This window comes from Aythya fuligula, chromosome 19 (genome assembly GCF_009819795.1).
Source record: "Aythya fuligula isolate bAytFul2 chromosome 19, bAytFul2.pri, whole genome shotgun sequence".
NCBI lineage: Eukaryota > Metazoa > Chordata > Aves > Anseriformes > Anatidae > Aythya > Aythya fuligula.
In genome coordinates this window covers 7,698,505-7,722,634 of record NC_045577.1, presented here as the reverse complement: position 1 = coordinate 7,722,634, position 24,130 = coordinate 7,698,505, and the positions used below count along the sequence as shown (strand labels likewise).

Genomic DNA, 24,130 nt, shown 5'->3' with positions numbered 1-24,130 from the left:
AATCCCACTCTTGCTCGCTCTCCAAAAGCCTGGCCAAGAAGATCCCATTCCTTCTGTCTCAGCCTTAACAAGCAAGAACTTATGATCAAACCTATTCCTTCAGGATTTGCAAGCCAGGTGTTTCAACTCCAATGCCTTGATTTCTGGCCCAGGTCTGCAGACTAAGCAAGAGCCTCAGAAGCTGTAAATTGACATTGCTCCATTGACTTCAGCAGCATTAAAACCATTTGCACTAGCAGATGATCTGGTCCGCTGTTTTATATACCCATTTTTTCCCCTCAATTGCTTTTTTAGTCTCACCCATGCCAAAAATATTGAAGTTTCCTAGTCTCTCTCTGAAAGATTTGAACACACCAACCCTCGACACTACAAGCAGGGACACAAAGTGGAGAGATGCACCTTACGGAAAGGATTCATGGCAACTAGTTTCATTGAGAAAGTGGCTGAATATTGTACTTGCGTTTTCTGAACCTTTTAGTGTCGGCCTGTTATTAGTGGGAAGGAATAAGAAGCTGTAGGCTTACCAGAACCAGCTCTGAGCCTCCTTCCCTCCACGTTCATGGGTAGGAGTGGCACCGGGCTTCCACCCATCCCCGCAGAGCGCAGGAGACCAAGTCCAAAGGCAAAAACCTCCACAACAGCAAACACCTTGAAGACCAAGCCATGGCATATGACTTGTAGAGGAAAAATAAACTTCGGTGTAGCTTTTAATGGCTCAATTCAGACACTTTGCTCCTGTCAGAGGCTTCTCGGGCGTCCCTGAGCATGCCTGCCTGTCCCTGCTTCAGGGAGCCTTCCTCTAGGGCAGTTTCCCAAATCTACAGGTAAATATTTTTCTCAGCTCATGCTGCCAGTAAGCACTAGCTTACAGACACGTTAGTAAGCATTTTCCGTGCTTTGTGAAGCACTTTGTGCATTCCAGAAGTCCCCCAGCAGCCCAATCGCACCTTTTACATAGTCAGATGCTTGCAGCTTTTAAGATCTGAAGCAACGCTTTATATTCTAACTCACTTCAGCAGTTTTAAACACAACTTGTCACAGCCCGAATTATTTTCTAAATTTATTTTTTTTTAGCAGCTTGACAACCTCTGGGGAATTTTACCCTCAAGTTAAGATTATTTATCCTTAGGAGGGAGAGAGAAACCCAAGGAAAATGTTTAAACCCACTATTTTCTGAAGGCCCCGGCCTGGCCTGGCTCCGCCCGACCCCGGCCCCTCGGCCCCTCACAGCGGCCGGGACGGGCCCAGGCTCTGAGGCGCCTCAGGTAGGGAGCGGGGATGGGTTCGGGCTTTGTCGGTCTGTTTTTGTTACTTTGTGTGTGAAATTTAAGTATTTAGGGTGCTTGTCTCTCTGAAGGGTCAATTTTAAGGTTTTCTTGAAGTTCTTCATCGGGGGTTGGACCCGATGGTCTCTTGAGGTTCCTTCCAACCCGTACGATTCTGTGCTTCTTTCTGTGCCTCGTGTGTGTCTTTCTAAAGGGAGTTAAGCTGAGTGTTTTTAAGCTCGGTTAGTTTCCACTACAAGCTTTTTTTTTTTTTTTAAATCGGGTTTTAGTCTGGAGCTGAGAGGAATTTCATACAGCTCTTGCTTCTCAAGCCTGTAAAAATCTGGGGTTCCCTAGAAGCAGACACTGAGGAGCAGGTTATTTGAAAAAAAAAAAAAAAAACAGCTTGTGGTGGAAAAAATCATTAATAGCTTAGATCTGGGAGGGCTGATTAAGAAGCTCACCCTGACAAAAGCAGCACCCCTTTATGACCACAAGCCAGCAGCCGGGCTGAGGCAGTGCAGGTGCTGGGTGACTGGGCAGTCCTGGCCTTGGTTAGCCCAGGAGGCAGTGCCTGGGGTGTGTTTGTCCCAAAAGCACACCCCTGGCTTTGCTGAAGAGTGATTTTCCTTGTCTCTTCCCAAAACAGCCTGTAAGGGGGGTCTGCAACCCCAGGGTGAAGGGGTTGGTGCCTGGGTACACTGTGTGGTCACTAAAGCTTTGCTCTGACCAGTCTTAAGTTGTACCTGTGTTATTACAGCTGGGAGTCCTGGTACTCCCTGACACGTTCACATTTCTATATACATGCCTTGCTCTTCATGGAGCTCTAATGGATATATGGAGATGAGCAGGGATTTGGGAAACATCTGCAACAGTTCAGCTAGGTCAGGGCCTTCCCATCCCAGTACAAAGCCCAGGTCTAGCAGAGGCTGCTGCCCTTCCTAGTGCTTGGGGTATTTTTACCATCAGTTGTGCTTCCTTTGTATTATATTGACTTGTGGACCCCAAACGCTTCCTTGGGGTGGTGATAGCTTCCTAAAGAGTAGGGCCGCCTCCCTTGGAGGCATCTGGCAGTCTGTTTGCAGCAGAAGTGCGGTTGGGTGTGTGACTCCAGCGATGTGCCTCAGTGCTGTGGCTTTTTAATTATTTCCTGGGGCTCTCCAAGAAAGGTCAAGATTGTTTTGAGATGGATGGCATGCAAAGTCCCTGCCCCAAAGAGCTGATGTTTGAGAAAACTCTCTCAAAACTGTAATGAAGAGAGGAGGCGGCTGAGGCACAATCTAGCCAAATTATATTGATAATATGTAGTAATTATATAGCACTTCACATGATCAGAGCACTTTACAAACATTAACTAATTTACAGCATTTACTGAAAACAGATGTGCTTTTTTTTTTTTTTTTTTTTTTTTTTTTCTGAGGAAAAGGAGAAACACTGAGCTGCTTGGCAGCAGAAAGCAGTGGTCAGGTTGTAGTCCCTAATTTGTGAGGAAGCTGGGAAGTGGTGCAGGGCTGCAGGGGCCTTCCAGAGGTCTTGCAGTAGTCAAGCCATGTTAAAACGAAAAAATGCCTCAGTAGTTTCTAAATTTGATAGGTAATCTTATTCTTCCAGGTGAATTTTTAATGTCCAACAAGAGCACGGACTGCATGTGAAGGCCTGGAACCTGCTCTCTTGTTGACTTCAGTGACCTCTGGTACCACTTGGAGCAAGACAACCGGTGGTAGCAGTGACCCGTCTCCTGTGCAGTGACCAAAAAGGTATGCTTGCCTTGGTAGACCTAAGGCTATGTTCAGACTTTCCAATCTTGCTTTGCATTCCTTCTTTCTGTTTAATGGCCTCTGAATACCTGTGTAGCCTTACATGCTTGTAACACCACCAGTTCATCTCACGTGATACCTTCTATTGAGCACCATGCAGCTATAAATTGTTGCATTATGCTACATGTTCTTTAGAGGCACACTTATTGTACTTATATAACTTATGTAACTTATGTAACTTTGACCCTTCTGCAGCTGTGTCTTGTTTGGTCACCAAGACAAGTTGTTTCCACAGTGAATTGTGTGTGGCTGCTTAGAAAGTACTAGAAAAGTGCCTGCAGGGCAGGGGTATACAAATGTCTGACGTTCCTGTGATAATTTCCTTTTCCCCTTTCCATGACCAGCCACTGGTTTCCCTTTCCTCCTAGTTGTTTTGTGGCAGGGTAATTAAAAAAAGATGTTTACTTGTCTGAGTATTTTGCTATCAACAGCATATATATTAACCTTACAAATTAGCCTTTCATGTGGTACTGTATCAAAAGGCTCTTGAAGTCCAACTAAATTATGCTTTACTTCTCGACCCTGTCCCTTGTCATTGTCACCACCTCAAAGAAATTAATCAAGTTTGTTAGGCATGACCTCCTTTTAGTAAATGCAGGATGACTCTTAAACAATCTGTACTTGCCAGCTGTACTCCAGTATTGTCCCTGGGCAGTGGCTGCTGACTTCTGCACAAGCAGAGAGAATGTGAAACTGTGCTCAAGAAGTGGGGGTGAAGGGAGGGGTGCATCTTCTGGGAGTGAAAAGCAGGATCTGACTGAAGCTCAGGGGTGCATTGGGACACAAGGGGAATCCTTGCAATATCACAGGTAGGAACAGAAGAGTGTAAGAGTCACAAAATCACTGTGGATGCTTCAGCAACATTGCAGCCTGGCACTGAATGGAAAGAGCAGAGCAGGGAAGGAAGCAGCAGGGCGGGTTTGATGCTCCAGGGCTGGGCTGTGCCACAGAGCACTGGAGGGAGGTGGCGGAGCCCAAGGCTTTCTGCAATGCTGCAGTGCAAAACCAGAACCCGTGAGCAGGGATCTGAGAGACCAGGGAAGGCAGTGAGCTGCTGCAGTGCAGGGCTGGGTGGCAGAGCAGTGCAGGCTGCAGTGCTGCAGCGTGGGAGAGAGTGGGGAAAATGAGCTGGAAAAAAAACGTGTTTCTGGTACTGCTGCAGTGCAGAGGAGTTGTGCAGAGACGGGGGAGGGAATGCAGGGAGCTTCGTGTAATGATGCAGTGCAGAGCAAGGAAGAGGGAAAGCTGGGCTGCAGATCCTAGAGCTCAGGTAGGATTTGGGGAAGGAGCAAGGACTGTCTGGATGCTATCATGCAGTAGCACAGCAGCTCTGGACGTTGACTCACCTCTACCATTCAGAGCAGGAGGGAGGCAATATTTATTTAGGGCAGGCTCAAAAAATCTTAATGTTATAAACTTATTTTTTTTTTTTTGAATCCTTTAACGACTGCTTTCTTCAGGGTTTTTTCCTCACTGAGATTATGAAGCTCGATTTGAGGTGGTTCTCATGTCATCATATGGCTCCAGGAGCTGGGGCTTAAGGGAAAGAAAAGATGAGATCTGCAGATTCGAGCTTAGGGGGCAGAGTCGCTGCCATCTTTCATGCTTTTCACTTGTATTGCAGGTTTTGCTCAAGGAGCCTTTTTTTGCTTACATTAGCTTTCACCCACTCTTGCATGAGTTTCTTCTGTGTGGTGACATAATGGATTTACTGTGCAAAGAAATGTCTGCAGCGTTGTTAGAGAAACACATGAGGCCCTTCTTGCCAAGGAGATTCTTTCTCCAATTAAATGCATATTTCTGTTGTGCTTGTTATGTGTACGTTGGTGCTCATCGTGCTTGTGAGGAATTGCAGCAGATCCTGCAGTAAGCCTCGTTGAAGTCAGGAGAGAGTAATTATTCTTTTTCATTTGGTTTCTGTTTCTCTTCAAGTCTCCACAGTTTTTTCTGCTTTTAAGACTAATGGGTTAGAAATTTCGGGTTTGGAGAGGAGGGCTGTACTTGAGGGACGTGAACAGATGAAGCACAAAATACTCGCTTCTTCCTATAGCACTTGTCACAAATCAAGAAATTCACTGTAAAAATGCTGAGCTTTGGAAGTTACTTTTCATTTTAAATTTAGAAGAGAAATGAGAACTGTGTCTTCAAAATACTGTGTGAGAGATGAGCGTGAGGATATTTGGATGTGCAGGGGACAGCAGCTCCGCTGAGGATGCAGAAAGATGAGAACTGCTGATGGAGCTGGGACTCTGGGCACCATTTTTAGACTAACATATGAATATATAGCACTGAAAGGGCATCCCAATAGCTGGCGGCCCGTCCTAGAAATCCTAGCCTGCTCTTGAATCTTTCAGTGGAATTGCCAAGCCTTCTTCATATATTTCTGGAAGTGCAAAGGTTTTTTTTTTTTCCTTAATTCTGTTGTTTCAGTTCTAGATTACAGTGTGCTAACGGCTGAGCTGCTTTGATTAGCATGGATGTAACTTGAGTAACATCCTCAGAAGCAAGTCTGCGAAGCTGCCGGAGAACAGGGCTGGGTAGCCAGCTGGGAAAAGTGCTGCTGTTTGCTGTCATCTCCTTGATATCACCCCTGGCACTGTTATTAAGTCCCGGTACGATGTCCTAGATTGTAGGAGGGGGGCTGCTCCTTCACAGCTACCAGGCTGTGCCTCAAGTAATTACATAGGACATTTTTACAACAGGTTGTAGCTTGAAATCACTGTCATCTCGCTCATCCCCTCCCAGAAGGGAGGCAAAATGCAAGAGGAAACACTTAGCTGATTATCTGGTTGGGTCTGGAAGAAAGCAGGAAGGTTGGTCTTTGGGTTGGTTGTTCACTGGTTTAAACATTGCCCAGCTCTTTGAGCTCCTCAGCTGCCTGCCTTCCTCATTCTTTCTTCACCAGGATTAACAGATAAGAAGATGGAGTGTTCAGTGAGAAGTACGAGGTTTTGTTAGTATATCTGTTCATCTATCAAAGTCCAGACTGCAGCCTTTTGTAAATTGACTCTGCTACTTTTCTTCTTTCATAAATTACTCTAAAAAATAGAGACAAAAGGCTGCCAACTGTGTTAGTTCCTGGAAAAATCCTTCTTCTGTTTAATATACAACTCTTGAGAGACATTTAAAAGTGAGATGCAGCCATGTGTGAATGTCTGCATGTGTACCAAAGTGCCACATCACACTGCAGCATTTCAACACCCCAAGCGATGACTTCGCTGCGGAGTGCTTCGTTCCAGTTCCATTTTCCCAGAGGGAGCTTGTTTCAGGCTTTGGGCTCAAGCTGTGGTCAGCCCTTCAGGGACGGGGCTCTTCCCAAACCTATGCTGGTTGTATCATCTGGGCTGGCTTGGTACCCAGAGCCTGCTGCCATGTCCGCAGCCCTTTCATTATTTCCATAGTGTACGAATTTTGCTGCAAAGACCAACATCCTCTTCCATTTCATAATTACCTATTACCATTTCCTATGTCCTAGGAGCGCTACAGAAGAGGATCAAGCACCCATTCCCTGTTCCCAATGCCATTCCCGCTGCTGCAAAGTCCTGTTGCATGGGCAATTGCATGAAACCAGGTTGTGGCCACTGCACTGGAGCTGGGGGTTTGTTGGCCTGCTTAAGGTCGTTTAAGGTGTGGTGATGGGGAGTTCAGCCAGTGCTTTGTACGGCAAACCCAGGAGCTGTGTTGGTCAGAGCACGGCAAATCTGGAGGTTCACTGGTGAAAGTCACTCAGCCTGCATGTGCCTGTGAACCATTTTAACCTCTAAAATGTGACTCAGCCTTGCGATATCATTTCATGGGAGCACTTTCCTGATATTTCCTCTCCACTTCTTCCCCCATAGTAAGTCACCACTGCTGTCAAGCCATCCACAGGGAGATCAGAGTACTGAGCAGCACTTTTCTGGAAGAGGTGGTGACTCACACCTTGAAAACTGACATTTTTGTTGGAATTTGAGGCTTTAACTTCAAGCCACTATTTCTGTTTTGCCTTTCTCTGCCAAATCTGTACTTTCATACCTAGCATTTTTCTATTGTGCTACTGTGTCACCTCTTAATCTTTCAGTTTAACATATTAAGTGTCTTTAATTGCTCTGAAAATAGTCCTTTAGCTGAGTGCTGCGATCCCTCTGACTTCTTCAGTTGCTACTGGGCTTTTTAACAGGATGCCGGCATCTGTCTGTGGCAAAGCACCAGGCATCTGTGATACAAGGCTGAAAACCTCTGAGGGCAAGAGTGAACAGACACAAAAGGCCAAGCAAAACATTTTAAATTCTTCATTTCGAAGGACACATGGAGTACAGGAGACAACTAGAGGGAGGCAGAAATAAACATTCTTGGTGCAAACACTCAATACTTATGTAGAACCTGGTAGAGCTGGTCCTAGGACACCAGTTTGAGCAAGTCTTACTGTGCTGTATGTGCGAGCAGTGCCGTCAGTTGACACTAACAGAGATTAATTTAGAGCATTTTGAAAACGAGGGTTGGTAGCAGAGCCTGAGCCATACCTGTGCCGTCTGGAACAGCAACTTCCAGGCTCTCGGGCACCTGCTTCACCCCAGGATTTCAGCCCTGGTTCCTGAGCTGTGGGGGGACCTTGCCATGCTTGCTTGTCTTGCCTCACCCACAGGGTGCAACCCTGCTCACATCCCCTCCTGACCCCTGGAAAGGAGGCAGTACTTGGGCTCAGGTCCCTGACTTTGTTCTGACTTGGAACAGCACAGAAAGGGGGGAAAAGCAAAAACAGGCAAAAGACTAATATCAAGGTGGCCAAAGGAGTGGAAAGTAGGTGGTAAAAGGCAACAGATAGGAAGAGAAAATTCAAAGCAGCATCTTTTGCCTGTAGGGTGATAGCTCGAGAGAGCTGAGTGTTTGTTCCCTCGACTTTACTTTTCTTAGTAACCACTCTTTGGGAGCAAATAAAAAATATCCAATTGGCAGTAGATGGACAAGACGCAAGATTGGTGTTAGCACTGACTGAAGAGCTGGCGACTGCCTGACACCGAACTCGTGCAGCTCTAGTTGTGAACAGCTCATAAACAGGCTGAGATTTTCCTCCTCACCAAGTAGTTTTCTCCTTCAGGGCCGGTCCCTGCACTTGGAGCCAGCTCACTGCGAGCCTCCCCCGCCGTCACTTTGCGAGCTCGGTGCCCTCAATCACACCGTGCCACTTTGCCCCGCCGCCGCTGAGGAATGACGTCTGCCCAGGCTGGATTTTGTCACAAATCTTGATTGTATTTTATGCTCCAGCGCATTCTGTTTACAAGGGCAAAACCCTCTTCTCTTGGCACTTCACACCAGGCAGCCTTCCCCTACACAAATGGGTTTTCCAACTGGAATAAGCAGGGATGCAAAGTCAAAGCTGTTTTTCTGTGCGAGGGTCCCTGGAATGCAAGTAAATGTTTTTCTCCTTATTCAACAGGACCAGGGCGACAGACTGGGGGGACTGAAGTTTGTCACGGGTTTGCAGCACCTTTCCTTTCACTTAGCACAGGGGAAATTGTGGAGGTGAGCATTGGAGTGGGGAATTCATCTGTGTTAGCAGTGAGGGAGATTCATGCCTTTTTCTGACTTGTCATGAAGTTTGCAAAGTTGCTTATGTCGGCTTTGGTTTCATTGTCAGATGACTTAGTTCCAGTTGAGCTCTTCCATTTAAGCTGTTAAACAAATGAAAAGCAAAATTGTCACTTTTAAATAGAGTCCGCACATAATCACATTTTGAAATGGTCCTCTGTGGTACGAGCAGAAGTTGTGTGCATTATAATATTGAATTTTAAATAATATATTACACAAAATAGCTTCCAATTTGATTTGGGGGGATATATTTTCATGAATTATTGAGTGTTTGATTATTGTAGAAAGCCTGTGCTGTTATGTACTGAAACTGTCACTCTCCCAGGCCTATGATATATGAGTTTGGTTATCAATATTTAAAGTTACGGTCAGCCTGCGTGCGTGGCTGCTGATACTGGCGACACGGACTAATCAGCAGTAATGTATATGTGCCTCCTGCCTCTTGTTTGCCCGGCAGAGCTGGAGCAAATTGAGTGTAGAAGATTCCCAAGTGATTTGTGGACGGCTTTGTCATTCTGAGCAGAAGCCCCCGTGCCACCTCTGCATGGAAATAAGGGCAAGAAAAGTTTGCTGCGCTTCCAGGAGCGGCGGCGTGCGGAGCCTGGCAGGCAGCAGATCTGAGGCTCCCTTCTGCCGTGATAAGGGCCAGGCGGTTTGCAGATAGGAGTATTTAAAGTAATAAAGATAAATTGGTGAGGGAGGGAGGAGGACCTGAGCACTGCGAGTAAGCATCTGCTGGCTACCAAAGCGCTCTGAGTAGCTGCACATGAGCTCAAGCCTTCTGCGTGTCTGAACCTCAGACCTTGGAGACTTCCACTCAAGGAGGATGTGAACGAGGAATTATAATTCCTTTTTTTAAGAAAAAAAAGCCCCCCCCCCCACCCCCAACCATAGGGGGAAGCAGCCTGTGTGCACAGGTCTTGGTGTGCCCACGTGCAGTGGTCTGGGTGCAGGATCCTCCCCGTGCACTTCTCTTTGCATCGTGCTTTAAAGCAGCAGTGAATAAGTTAATCCTCTTGCTTAAAATGCAGGGAAGCAATGCCCAGTGCAGAGTGACCTCTGCCTCTTCTTCTAGATGGTGTGGAAATGATGATGATTGCACACGGGTTAATTAGAGCAGGCCCAAATTGCCTGGATCTGGCAGGGCTGCTGCAGGATAAATTCGCCCCCAGAAGTTCACGGCGTTGGGTTGTGAGCGCAGGCATGAGCACTGCCATAAAAGAAGCACTCTTGCAGCTAATGTGCTGACTTGTGCTTGGCTAATTGAGGCTGAATGTGCCAGTGGGTAACAACAAAGCAGGCTACACGAATGTTGTGCTAGCTGTCACTCCGTGCAGTCCCTTTACAAACTGCAGGGCAGCGTGGGTTTGGCTTTGTGCTTCCCAGAGCGGGTGCTGAATGTGAATTCAGAGGCTGGGCTGGGATTTGGGGTCAACAGAGCCACAACAATGCCATCGCTGTAGTGCTGCGTAAAACCATGGCTCTCCTATTTCCAAAAGGAAGGCTGGAGATGGGAGGATGCTGCAGGGACTTCCAACCAGAAGTGTTTACGAACTAAAAGGGAGCTGTTTCCTAAAGCAGGAGACAGCTCCCATGGTATGGAGCAGAGGAAGCCAAAACTGATCCCTTGCTTTCCCTTGTATTGTTCGTGTGTTCAGGAGCTGTGCGTTGATCACCACCAGCCAGGTACCGCAGCACACACATCCCCGTCCCAAGACCCGCGTGTCCTTGATGAACTGTTAAATATAGCCTCATCAGAAAGGCAGGCTCCAGTAATTACTGACGAAGTTGCACCTTGGCAGCAACTGGGAGTTACCAGAGATGTCATAAACCCCATGGAAATCACAACTGCAGGGTTTTTGCCCCCCAGAGCCTTTTTCTGCCCTGGAGGGGCAGAAGCTGCCTTCTGTGAGTACTTCATGGTGCTGGCTTTCTCATTCACACCGTGCTGCCATGAAATAACTTCACCAGGCTCCTGGGAAGTGCCTGAGCTGGCAGCTAAAGCTGGGCCCTGTCCTGATCCTTGCAGTGCTGAGCCCTTTGCAGGCAGTTAGGGGCTTGTGAGCGTTCACCAGTAACTCGAATTCGAGTTGTACAAATAAAGAAATTGCAATTCTTATTTACTGCTTCCTTTTTGCAAGTCTCATCTCTCCTGGCCCCGCTCCCTTGGAGAGGGAAGTATCGGCTGGTGGAGCTGTAAAAGCTTTCTCCTTTCTGCTGACTCGGCGCCGCTCCCCAGAGATGTCTTCCCTCCACCCCTGCCTGCAGAGGAGTTCACAGGAGTTAAACATGTTGCAGATTGGGAGCTTTAATGAGTCAGAAAAGCTCGGTGTGGAAAGGAGAAGGATTCTCAGAGTACAAGATGCTTTTTCTTCTCTGTAAATTGCACGCCTTCCTGGGCCAGATCCCTCCCTCACCTTCCCCCTCCTCCCGCCCAGGATGGATTTATTCTGCGGCTGGGGTCAGTGCTGCTGGTGTTCATTTGGGCGATTTGCATAAGCCTGCAGTAAGTGGGGGAGCTGACAGGGAGCTGTTTCTTTCCCTTGCTCTTCCTCTAACAATTCGGCTCGGAGCTGTGCTTGGCCTTTGTGGCTGGCAGCTTTCCCGCTGACGGGCCGTAAGAACGCGCACAGGTTTCATGCTTAAACATTCACAGAAGCTGAATGCTTGTAACAGCCCGCCTGGCACTGTGTCTGGTGACTTGTCCCGAAGAGCCTTGCTGCCCCGGGGTGTTTCAGAGACCCGGGAGGGGTGAGGATGCTCTGAGCCTCTGTTTCCTATTAACTGTGGGCTCAGCAGAGGCCAGGTGGTGTCCCTTGGTGACTAGCAGTGACGCAGTAAAAGCTGGCAATTCTCGGCTCCCTTCCTCATTCCTTATCTTCACAAGGGTTTAAAACAAGCCTGCCTGCACATACTAACTTTGCTCCTGTTTCTGCAGGGCTCGATCAACGAGTCATTGCTACCTATTGACCTGACTGTATGGAAATGTAGGATTTACCTCCTGAATGCCTGTGAGATCGGACCCGTCTCTGGTTCCTGCACAAGTTTTGGAACAGTTTTTTTTCTCTGCTTCGTTATAAGGGTTATCACTCACGCCTGAGCACGGTGTCAGATCCATCCCTGTCACTTCCACTGTGCCTGGCCCCTACTGCCGGACAGTTTGCCTTGAGCAAATCAGCAGCATATGCTAGGGGATGTTTTTCTCCCACAGTGCTCTAAATATTTTAAGGAAATGTCTCTCCCTGCTGCAGCTCCCTAGGCAGCAATGGAGCTACCGAGGCTGGTAAAGTTTCTTTCAAGGATGTTGGAGCAGAATCCTTAGTCTGGGAGTCCTTGCGAGGCCAGCTGGGGGCTTCTGGACCATCCAGAAGCATTCCTTTGGCTCTCCTCATCACAAATAGCTGGGTTAAAAGGGCATCCAGTGATGTCTCGTGGAAGAAGGCTTCATAGTCATATCAGAAAGATAAACCCATTAGGAATGCATCCACACGCTGCCCGGTAATGTGCTGATGCTGCTGGATGCCCTGCTTTGTCTTGGAGGATGGAGGGACTCGGGCAGTGACTTTCTGCAAATAATGTCTTCTGGTATTGTTCTCATCGCTCATGTGCGTTCAGCTTACTCAGACCTGTATCTATAAATATTTTAGCCCTGTTACTCTTACCTGGGTTCATTAAGCACTTAAAGGCTTGTAACTGAAGCAGCAGAGATGGAAACAGAGGCCCCCATGCTCTACGGAGCACCAGAACTTACTTCTGCACTGCACCACAGCACTGATAAAGCGTTTGGCCGGGTGTGGAGATGGCAGTGGTTGAGGACTGTTTAGGACATCTTAACTCTCTTTCTGTGTTTTAATAGATCTTGCTTTAGTGAACAATTTCTTGCTGCCCTAAGAGGATTTTCTGCTGTTTCTCTTGACTTATCTGACATATGCGCAACCTTAACTACAGCTTAACAAAGGCTTTTGGGCTGTCTGGCTGGGTACCCAGCTCTGTTCTCTTTCTGCACATGATAGCTCTACAGAGATTTAAACATAGACGTATCAGACATGTATTAATGATCAAGGCCCATTTCCTAGCAATTAAGGGGGAGAGCTGAAGGCATGCGACTTTTCCTCCAGGCAGTTAACCACAGCTGCCCTTCAGCTCTTTGGGAAGCAGCTGAGGTTGGTGCTGGTGCTATTTTAACACAGCTGCAAAGGACAGACCTGTTAAATCTATTGCAATAAATACTTTTATCTCCCCAAACGTTTTTTCTTTGTGTGTGGAGGCGTGGAATGATGTTCTCTTATGTAGGCTAAGGCCCAGGTATTGCCATGGACCCACCCTGGTGGAGATGGTCTGGAGGATGAGATTTGTTGCATAGGTCATTCTGGTCACTTTGGGTAAGATTATCTCGCATCAGGAAGACAGAAATTCCTTTTCTATGCTCACTGCTGTGGGATGCACAAAGAGGAAATGACAATCCTCCCCCGAAGATCTTGGCTTCCATATTAGAAGAAAAGGGTATTGAGGAGGCAGAACACAATGCTCAGCACAAACCCTTCAGCAGCTCACATTTAGTTCTATTTAAGAACTATTTTTTTCTTGACCTGTTTTCTGGTATTCCCAGTGTATTGTCATTCTGGATGTCTGATTGCGGGGCTGGATATCACTGTAGGTGTGTGATATGGGTAAGTATTTAAGCACCAGAACTTTTCATCAAGATCATACGCCATCAGCGAGGGCACACTCTGCAGGTTACACGGCCTCCTAAGTTGACAGGGATTTTGGAGGACTTAATGGCTTTAACTGCAGTAGATTCAGATCTCGTGAAAATGACATATGAAAACCAGAAGGTGAGTGTTCTCTTTGCTGTTCAGGTGCAAGGATCTTGACAGTCTGTCAAATTAAACAGCAAATTAAGTTAATTGTTCTAGGAGAGAAGTGTGTTTTGTAGATCTTTGGAAGACCTCATCTTTTTTTGGAAGATAATGTGCTGAGGTGGGGTGGGGTGGAAAAAAGCAAGAAAAGGTGAAACCAGTGAGCACAGCTTCCAAGTGCAGAAGCCCCAGAGATGGAATATTGCCTCTGCTTTCTGGGACCTGAGGAATCTGTCCCTGGTGGTCTATTTAGTGGCTCACTGCTGATGCTTCTAACGGATGGAAAACTCTGGGGATAAAGCCCAGCCGTACGCCCCGGCTGTTGCACAGATCGCATGGGATCTTCTCCAGTGAAGAATCTCCTGGGGAGCTTCCTCTTGGCACCGGATCCGTCCTCCATCTTGGAGAGATCAGGAGTACGCCTGAGCAGAGACGGTGCTGATGGCACGGAGTGAGGAGAGCTTATTCACTGGGAAAGTGCTGACTGTGCTATCAATCAACTCTCATACAAGCCTTGAGTTATTAATAAAAAGCCTGGTAATCTAACACCTGCTCTCAATCTTCCTTTCTGAGGGCATAAAAAGCCACAAGATCAGCCTCAGCAGTTTTGTGCATCTTCAGGACTTGTTAAATCTCTCTCACTTCCTTTAACCCACTTCCTGAAATCTTAAGCATCGATGCTTTATGCTCTGGCTTGTAAATGAAGCCTGTTATTATCATTGAGATAGTGTTTTTATGGCATAAATAATGAGCTGAAACAGGGGAAGAGGCGTCGTGTGGAATTACTGCCTGAACTGAGATGGAAATAATCAATATGTCCTCACTTACAAATCTCATCTGCATGTTGACTCCATCTCCCTGCCTGTCTCACGACCAATTCATTGCACAGGAGGCCCAATAAAACATGCCTGTGTCATTGATCTGTTTTATTCATAGCTGGAGATAGAAATGCATCATTCAAAATTAATGGAAGGGCTTCTACCTACTGCCCGACCCAGCCTGAAGTAGCCTGCGACGCAGCGCGGCTGGGAGGTGGAGGTGAGATTGCACCAAGCAGCAGCACGTTGAGATCCGTCACGAGATGGGAGGGATTCGGGGTCAACCTCTGGTGTCTGGGACCTCTGCTGGGTTGGGCCACGTCATGTGTGTGCTAGGGCAGGAGAGAAAAGGGTGAGCTACTTCATCGCGGCTGGAGACGTCTGAGAAATTAATGGAGCTGGTGGCTTGCTTAAGGTGTTCGTGGGGAAGAATGGATTTGTGGCGTATTGATCACACAGACGAGCACGGGTGTGGAATGTGGCAGTGTGCATCTCATTGCAGAAGCTGCATCAGGTTATCTGCTTTGTGAACAAGCAGAAAAAGCAGTGCTGAATGCCCTTATCTAGGGAGAGAAACCGCCTAACCCTTCCACGGGTGCAGCTCCTCAGCCTGATGGAAGGCTCCTGCCCTATTTATGTATGAATGCCCAGAGCAAGTCCAGCCATCTGTCTGGTGTGGGTAATAAAAGCCGAAAAGGAGTGTGAAAAGGATCAGGTGCTCGGGACAACCTAATGATCCTGGCAACAAACCTTGTCTGGAGACTTCAGAGGAGCTCTCCTGTAGCTGTCACAAGTCTGTAGAAGAGGAAGTGTCTGATATGAAGTTCATCGGGATGAAAAGAATTATTTGAGATTTGTCTCCAGTTGTCACTGAAATGGACTAAAAGAGAAAAAACGAAGCCAGTTTTCCATCCCTTACCCAGGCAAAATGATAGATCAACCTGCAGCACTGCTGCTTGTTCTCTTCAGGTTCTCTGGCAAAGAAATTGCTAATTATTTGCTGAGGAGAAAATATTCCTTGGAAAGCACTTTTCTTTTCCAGATATCTCATTTGTGGCCTAGTTAATGCTTGCCTATTGATCTTGGAGGTGAAAAGCAAAGCAAATAATCTGTTGGAGCGGCTGCCTCAGAGGGGAAGGAAGTTTGGCTGGGAAAGCATGGCTCTAGAAGAGCTTCAGTCCTGTTGGCTTTGCCATCCCTTTTTCTGCTTTCAGCTCCAGTCAGCGTGCTGAATCCCAGGGAATGTTTTTACCATAAAAATCCAGTATTTAGACAGAGAAATAGTCCTGCCCTGTGCGATCTTTGTCCTTTGCAGCTAGTTTTGAGGCTTGCAAACCTGAGCCCAGAGAAAATATTTTTTACAAATGGAGTAAAGGAAAAAAAAGATCAAGAAAATGACCAAGGAGAAGCCAGTTATCTCGTAATGAGTTGGGTGCTGGAAAGCGTTCAAATTGCTCTTCCATCTCGGGGAACGAGACCTGAAAATGGTGCTTGGCGCTAGAGGCTTAGGGCAGATTTATGGGGCTTAGCTGGCTGCCAGCAAGCTGTCATGGAGTAAAGTCTAATTGCATCTGCAAATGATGTAGCCCGTGGACGAGCACCAGGAGGACCTGGGTTCCTCACTCCCAGCCTGCTGCCCAGCCTGACCTGCCGCCGCCGAGCTGCTCCAGGGCTCAGATTTACGGTGGCTCGCCGTAGAGAGCTGAGCCAAGCCCGCTGTTTTATTGGAAAATCTCCATTCAGACACAAATTGAGTTCAATAATTGCTCAGCCAACAGTGTTTTTCTTGAACCTGGTACATCTCGTACATGTTCAGAGTATTTTAAGAGTTTCTCTGCAGCATTTGTCTTACCGGGAGTCGAAGCACCGGACTACACAGCAGCACATCTTAAGCTAGACTGAAACAGGTGCTGCTGCTCAGCTGGTTTCACGGAGGACTTTGGATCCTGAGCTGATAAAACACATTGGTACCCAGACAAGTTCTTCTTTCATGGTTTTAAAAACTTTCTAGTTTAAAGTCACGCTCAAGCCGTGCCTACCTTGATCTCTGCCAAACTTTTAAACCAAATTAAAGGCAGGAAATGAGCGCCAGCACTGAGGACAGATTTTCCCTGTCTTTTTTTTTGCATGAGATCTCAAATGCAGCGGTGTAAGAGAAAGTTGCAGTGGAAAGGGAAAGGACAACTGCTGTTAATCACAGAGGTGTGTTTTTCTGGTTTTAGTTCAGTGCTTTTCGGAGCAAATCAGTGCCTGTGATAGGGCTGCTGGAAGGTGCCAGCCCTGCTGGCTGCCCCTGCGCCCTGCCGAGGCGGTGAGGACGCACCTTGAGGGAAGGTTCCTCCTCCCACGTGTTTGATATTGGTGCACGTCTGAGAGGAAGAACAGACAAATTGGAAGTCTTACCTCTTGGGCTTTTTTTCAGCAATTTTTGCTGCCATTCCCTTATTGCGATTAAATTAATCTGTCCCCCAAAATGTGGCACGCTGTGCCTGCATCGAACCCCAAGCGTGCGGTGGGGTTTCTGAGGAGGTGGCAGCAGAGGAGAGTTGTGGGGACGCGGCTTGTTGCCTCCCAAGGCTGGCTGTGCTTCCCGCTTGGCACACAGCCTGCCCCCTACCACAGCCCCGCCGGATCTGCTTTAGTCCCAGACTATTTTGTGGCAGCCGCGGCTCTGGAAGCAGTAAATTCCCCCTCCTTTGTTGAGGTTACAATTAGTCAAGTGGAGAGTCTGAATTGCAGCCGATCCCGTATTGAGTTTTACAACTTCCAAGCTTTGCATATTTGGAAAAATGAAGGCTGGCAGGCAATAATGTAAGATACTCGTTTGGACAGAGTAATTAATCCTGTGTATTTAAGCATTCCTATTATGAACCAGCGTGAAGAAATAACTTTGAAAGCCAATCCTTTTGAATCGCTTCCTACTTTCCCTCGAGTTCATTTTTAGTATTAAGAAAACTGCCTTTTATAACCGTTCTCGCGCTAGAAAACATCAGGTGGGGTTGTACAGATATTTTAAGTATAATCCTTTGGGTTGCATTTTGCTTCCGTGAAGCTATCATAACCCCTGTAAATGTCAGTGGAAATTAGGCAGTTATATTAATGGTGGCTCCCCCCTCCCCTCCTGGTTCTTGAAGGTGGTATTTCTGCATTGCATCGGCGAGGCAGGAGCAAGGCTGAATTTCATCAGCATTTCCTCTGAAGGAGCTTTTGCTTGTTGGAGAGATCTGCTGGCAAGCAGCAATTGTTTACAGGGGCTCTTTAGAATCTAATTTACAATGAAACAAATTCAAATAATATGCAAAAGTAAAATTAAAAAGTGTATCAATTAACATACAAAAGTAGAACTACAGCACACGTTCAGCTTAACAACTCCTTGGAGGGTACAGCAGCCCATGGAAGGGAAACAATGCTAAGCATGCAAACTGAACAGCTCCTTGGGGGGTAAGGAAGGGGAAAATAAACTCAGGATTCCTATTAGAGAACCAAAGCAAACAAGAGTGGAGAGAACTTGGTGGGTGAGGGGCAGAGCCAGCCTCGCAGTCCTTTGAAAGCATCCAGTGCCTGAGCAAGGGCTTGCTTTGGAGTTGCTCCATCAGGGTCGGGTGGGCACAGTGCGGTGTCTGGGGTCGTTGTGGGTATTAGTGTCGTGTTAGCAGCTGCAAAGCGTAGCTGAGCGCAGATCCCGCTCTGCTTGGTGCTGTACGCCCCCAAAGGTATGATCAGTGCTGTGAGCTGCAGGTTTTGTACACTTCTTCCCAGCATGGGTAAGGAGATGTTGCCCCACTGGACAGCGTAAGGAGGATGCAGCGACTCGCCCTGGCACAGACTCACCTCCCCAGGTCTTGAACTAGCAGCTGCCACTCACCTGAGCCGTGCCATGCCGTGGGGCACACAACAGGAATATTGCTTTCTTCTGCAACCCCGTAACAGCAGGAGGGGTCTGCTCATCCAGGTGTGTTCCCTGAGGAGGCACGGGGATGTCAGCTGTGAGCCCCACCGCACAGAGCCCATGTGAGGGGCTGGAGAGGGCACCTGGAAGGGGTGAGGATTGCAGCTGGTGCCGGACTGCAGGCTGTGAAGTGCCATCGGGGGGTGAATCCAGCTGGCTGCGCCGTCCTGCTCCAGGATGGACTGAATCCCCCACCGAGGTGTTCCATCCAGTGAGGGGAAAGGCTGACCTCGAGGATTACAAGCATGGGAGCGCAGGGGGTTGGCTCTGCAAATTCGTGGGTGGGAAAGAAAAGGGGAAGGAGTTCTCTGTTGTGCAGCCAAGCCCCGGAGAAGCGCACCAGGGCCTCTCTGGATGCTAAGCTGCAGATTAAGCACTTTCCTGAACCAGAGCCGAAGTCATTTCTGTAGGCAAGGATTGTGGCCGTATTTGTGGCTCTACGCAACGACAGATAAATGCATTCATGTTTTCTCTCAAATCCAGTTCAACAGATTTTAAAATTGTTGTTTTCTTGGTATTGTACTAGAAACGCTGCTGTCTTGAAAGGCCTCGTGTGCCAGCAGCGGGGTCACTACAGAATGGGTCATACCCAACTCCAGTCGCTGTAGGATGCATCTGTCATACACACAAAGTCAATCCCACTGCCTGAGGTTAAGATTTAAGCTGCTCTCAGGTTCCTGCAGCCCTGTCCTGGTCTCAGGGCCAGGGTGGGCCAGGCCAGCACAGAGGAGTGGGACCCGGAGGGGCTGCAGGCAGGGGAAGCTGAAGCTTTTTCCCCCCGGGTGGTGCTTGCTGGCTGCAAGGAGCCGGGACAGCAAGGACTGGCCGTGTCCAGCAACCTCAGCAGGGAATTCCCTTCGTGCTAACCGCTGCCCAGCCCTCCTCCTTCTCTGCCTTGGCAGCCCCTCCACGGAGCACTCTGGGTGACTGATGATCCAATGCGCTGTTTTTTAAGGCTGCAGGAGCGTCATGCTCCATGCCAGATTTCAGCTTGGGCTGTTGGCTTTATTCCCTCGCCCACTTCTATGAGCATTTCACCTCAAATCACACTTCCCTTCCCTGCTTTGCTGTGCGATTGGGCTGGTGCAGGAACGGGCTCCTTGTTTTACCCACAGGTGCCTGCAGTTCTCTCAGTGCCTGAAGTGGCCTTTTTATATCTGAAAGGTTTGCAGTGGGCTTTAGGATCTGGCTGGCGGAGAGGCGCTGTGGATAATGCCTTGTTATTAATATTGCTCATCATGCCGAAATAGTTACCTTTTTCCAGATGAATCATCCCTGCTAGAGCATTATTCAGTGTATTGAAACTACCAGAAAGTAGTGTTTTTCTAGGAGTAATATTCCCTCAGCACATTAGTTAGTAAATGTCACACACAAATTGCTCATGATTTCCCTTAGATCAAAGGCATGTTTCAAAATAGGTACAATATGATTTTTGCCTTCAAAAGAGAATGTGAGAGTCATCGTGAGCTATGTCCTATGGAAGAAGCTGTCTGGGATAAATCAGATTATTATGAGGGATGTGTAAAAGGAAGGACAGTTTCTGTTTGAGATCCCGCGTGTAGTCCCTGCTCTTGGAAGATGAAATATCTCGCTCCGGTGCCTGGTGCTTGAAGGGCAGAGCAAGTACTGCGATTGCAGCCCTTCCTGACAGGGACACAGGACTGGTTACACTCTGCTGTCTTTATCTTTGGTTCCTTCCTCCTACCCCACAAGGAGCAGCACTGATTACGTGCCCTGCTGCGTCGTGGTGTACGACTGCCATGGGCGAGGGGAGAATCGTGGATTCAGTAGTGGGAGTGGGGCTGGGGGCTGCTGTGTGGGTGCTACAGCCGAGGGTTTTCTGCACATGTCAGAGATGGGTCCAGCCGTGTGAAATCCTGGGACACTTCAACACGTGGGTAGGAAAGGAAAAAATAAAAGCCCACCTGGGAAATTGAGCCGAGCTCCCAGAGCTCTGCACTTACGGCAAAGTTAGCTAGTCAGAAAGGGTTGGGTGCGTTTCACAGGGTGAAAACCGGCGTATAAAACTGCTGTGGGTGCTGGGACCTGGCACGGGATGCGGGGTAGCACCTGGAAGCAGGAGGACCAGTCCACCAGCAGTTCCTCTGATGCTTGCCCTGGACGTGAAGCTTGGCATTTCCGAAATTCGGGGTCATCGCAGCCAAGAAACTCAGAGCTGGGTTGGACAGAGTGTGTGTCCTGCACAGCAAAGAGGTAATTCAGTCATCACTGGGGCTTCACGGGTGGAGCTTTGTGCAGGTTCAGAAGACGACTTACTCAAGGTTGGGGAGTGAAGGCGAGGCAGAGTGAAATGGAGCCGGCAGTCTGAGACCCAGCTCAGCTCCCTGCGCCCGCTGCACAAATCGTCTTCCCACACAGGTCCTCAAGTTATTAGCAGCTGTTTCCAAACTGAAAGCTGCTTTCAGAAATTGGAGCATAAAAATAAGCTTTCTTCCTCTCCTACAGCCTAACAAAAACCTTCTCAGATAGAGGGGAATGGAGAATTAGGGAAAGCAAAATATTCCTTTTTATTTAATCCTGTAGCAAAAATACATCCCGCTTAAAACCACCCAACAAACGGAAAACCTGTGCTGCTATAGATCTTGTTACTGCAAAGGAGTCTATCCAAGCAATCTGTCCCCGCCTGCCTTTCTTGCTGTGTTGGTGCTTTTCTGAAACTGTTGAGTCTGCATTTTCAGTGCTCCACACGCTCTGTATCCAGAGTAAATGATGCCAGGCTCCATCAGCTATCTGGACATCTTTCCCACCTCATTTTCAGTTTTGGCTTGGGGGGGGGCGAGAAGAAGGGGGAGCTCTCTGCCTTGTTCTAAAACACAGAAACAATTCCTTACAGGAACGCCGTGGACATCGTTTTAATTTCATGTGTGTGGGATGGGGGAGGCACAGCTTGGTTGCTGAGACTGCCTGTGGGATTCTCCCCTCGTGCTTACGCTTATGCTGCCAGGATTATTTACCAGCCCCAAATGAGCACAGAGACCTCATCTGAACGCCTGGCGGGGAGGAAGCAAGCTTGGTTGCTTTGCTCTTGTCTTTGGGCCCTTCCACACTCCTCTTCCCCTTCCTGCTGGCTTTGCTTTAATTGTGCAACCCTGATAACAGGGGCTATTTGTAGCATCTCTTTTTGTTTAAAAGAGGAGAAAGTATCTCAAGTCCGATCAGGGCCTTGGAGGTGTGACTGAGCTGTGAGTGGTAACCGGGTGCCGATCGGGCAGGTCCCATGAAGCAGGACGGCTTCTCTCTCCGGAGGTGTCCCCTAGCCATGACAGCAAACTAGGGGTCCTAAAAACAAACGGTTTTGTAAAGTCACCTGATTTCTCAGCAGGGAGAAGGGGAGCGTGAAGTGCTGTGTGCCTCATGAAGTGTTATTGAAGTGCTGGGTGTCAATGACTGAGCCACGCTCCCAGCACCATCCCGTCCCTACAGCTCCTCGCCGTCTGATCGGCTCTGACTGCCCGAGACCCTGGGCTACCAAAAATCCCGTGTTACCTCATTGCAGCTTCAGAGGGAAGACCCTGATTTTTTACTGAAAAGACAGAAGATGCTGGGCTTTCCTTTATTTTAAACAGCTTCAGAAAAAAAGTTGGTTTCCTTGGAGGATTCCCTCGTGCCATTCTCTGAGCCCAGAGTGCTTTTCTCGGAGGCAGAGCCTGTTTGTCCGTGTCACCTTAACGTTTAGTTCGTACTCTGCTGATATCAATTAAGGAGGGAATTCATAAAGGTCGCTTAGCGGCCTGTTATTCACACAGCCCCAGGAGTTAGGGAATCACGGGTAACTCCCAGGTAGAGCAGCTTGTTTCCTAGCTCCCGTTGTAGCTGTTTGGGCTTTGAACTCGACTGCTGTCAGTGCAGTCCCTGGGATTTCAGCCGGGGTGGGTTCTGTGTCAGCTTCCAGTGCAAGGCCCCCGATGGCATCCTCCTGGAGGTGAGGACCACGTTCCCGTTCCCTGTCACTCTGGCAAATGTTACCCGTGCTGCCTTGGGTCCTTTATGTATAAATCTAAATAAAATAGAAATAGTCAAATACTACTTGCCTGCCTGCTAGTGGGCAGGTGGCCCAATCTTAAGGAGATTAAAGGCTTTCAGCCCTCTTTAGGAACAGCTTTCTCATTCTATTTTTAGAGATGGAGACCGGCTCCGTCTGCATCCACCCGGAGAATTGTCCTTTACCCGCCGCATGTAAATAACAGCCAGCCTTACTGTGAAAACAGAGCAAAGCTTCCCACGTCCTGCACGACTGGGATGTGCCCGCGGTGCTGGCAGAGCCCCGAGGCGGGGTGGTGCTGGTGGTGGCAGGGGACGGCGGGGTGCTGGGCACGGTGCTCAGAGCATCATCCATCGGCTGCACATCCCAGCAGGTGGGCAGCCCTCGGAGCCGTTCCTCCTGCATTCGGCTCACGCCACATCGCTGTCTGGGAGTCCCTCATTTAGCGATTTATGGGCCATGTCAGCGTAATTTAGTGTCTTAATACTGCTGGTCAAGGACCATCAACGTCTTCGGAGCCTCCGTTGTCCTTGGTGGGGAAGGGAAGCAGAACCCGCTCGGAGGCAGCTCTCCGGGCAGCTGAGGGACAGCTGCGTTGGAGGCAGAGATGGAATTATTCCTCTGCTGAAAAAAAAAATTAATAATAATTGAGTTAAACAGCATTAAAACAAGCAGGGGGAGAGAACGTTCATTGAAACAGCCACCTCGTGGGGCTCTGCTGGTCGCCGATGGCTGCAGCAGCTGTGCTCAGGTTGTGCAGGGTACGCAGGTAAGCAGGTGGCAGCTCTTGAGCAAGGCTGGCCTCGAGCTTGCTCACCAGCCTCACAGCCTGCTCGCTGGCCTCAGAGCTTGCTCACCGTCCAGCTACCCCAGCTGGACAATCATTTCCACACTCAAGGGCGGACAGAGATGAAAGCCGAAGTGCTTTCAGCAGCGTCTGCACTTCGGGGGGTAAACCTGCGCGTTTTTACACCTTCATGGTTTTTAAACCCTGCTTTCAAGGCGAAAAAGTCATGAGCAATGCCAGCTTTTTCAATCATCCGTGAAGAAGTCTTTCACAACTCGCCCTAGCCGAGCCTGGTTCACCAGGTATAGCAATGAAGAAATGTTCTGCAATGATTCAAAGGTCCGCGCACCGGGATGGTGTCAGAGCTGTCTGACTGCTGGTACCGATGGAGAAAATCAGGAACTGTGCAAAAATCCCCATGAAGAGAAAAGAGCAGCTTAAATGGTAGGAGATAGGTGGTTATTGTAAGAAAAACCTAAGGGTGCACGTAATGGGTTGGGGTTTACTGCTGTGTGCGGGTCCCTGGAGGCAGAGGTTGGTGCTGCTGGACTTGGCTCTCGAGCCCTCCAGCCCGTGCTGTTGAGGAATCGCTGCTCCCATGGGGCTGTCGCCCCTCTCAGTGGGTTCTGCCGTGTTTGTCTCAATGTTTGTTCTCCGCTGGGATGCTGGGAGGGTTTTGCACAGGATGCAGCACGGGATGTTCATGTGTGATGGCTTTTAGTCACTTCCAATAACAAATAGGATGAGGAGTGGCTTTATTTCCAGCAGCGGTGTTCTCCTGAGGAACCTTTTCCTGCCTGCTCCTCCTGCCCGGTCCCCCCGGCTCGCAGGAGTCCTTAGCAGGCTTTTGGGGAAGTTTCCTCCTGTTGAGCCTCGCTCCTCTGCTGTGTTCTTGCAGCGAGTGCAGGCCAAGGACACCTCGGGAGGCCATTTGTTTTGCCGCTGGTCTTCTCACGTTGGGGGGACAAGGAGAAAAAATACGGCTCTGGCTTTGAAATTCCCCGTGCAGTAAGAGCAAGGCTTTGCTGTCCTTTTTTTTTTTTTTTTTTTTTTTTTCAGTCAGA

At 48.5% G+C, this 24,130-nt stretch overlaps 1 long non-coding RNA gene across 1 annotated transcript in view; it reads left to right on the top strand.

Moving 5' to 3' along the window:
• The first annotated feature begins 4,221 nt into the window (after positions 1-4,221).
• Positions 4,222-24,130, top strand: part of LOC116496908 — a 122,957-nt gene continuing 103,048 nt past the window's right edge. The window contains exon 1 of the long non-coding RNA XR_004254051.1: positions 4,222-4,352. This is a non-coding gene — a long non-coding RNA (uncharacterized LOC116496908). The remainder of the gene's footprint in view (positions 4,353-24,130) is intronic.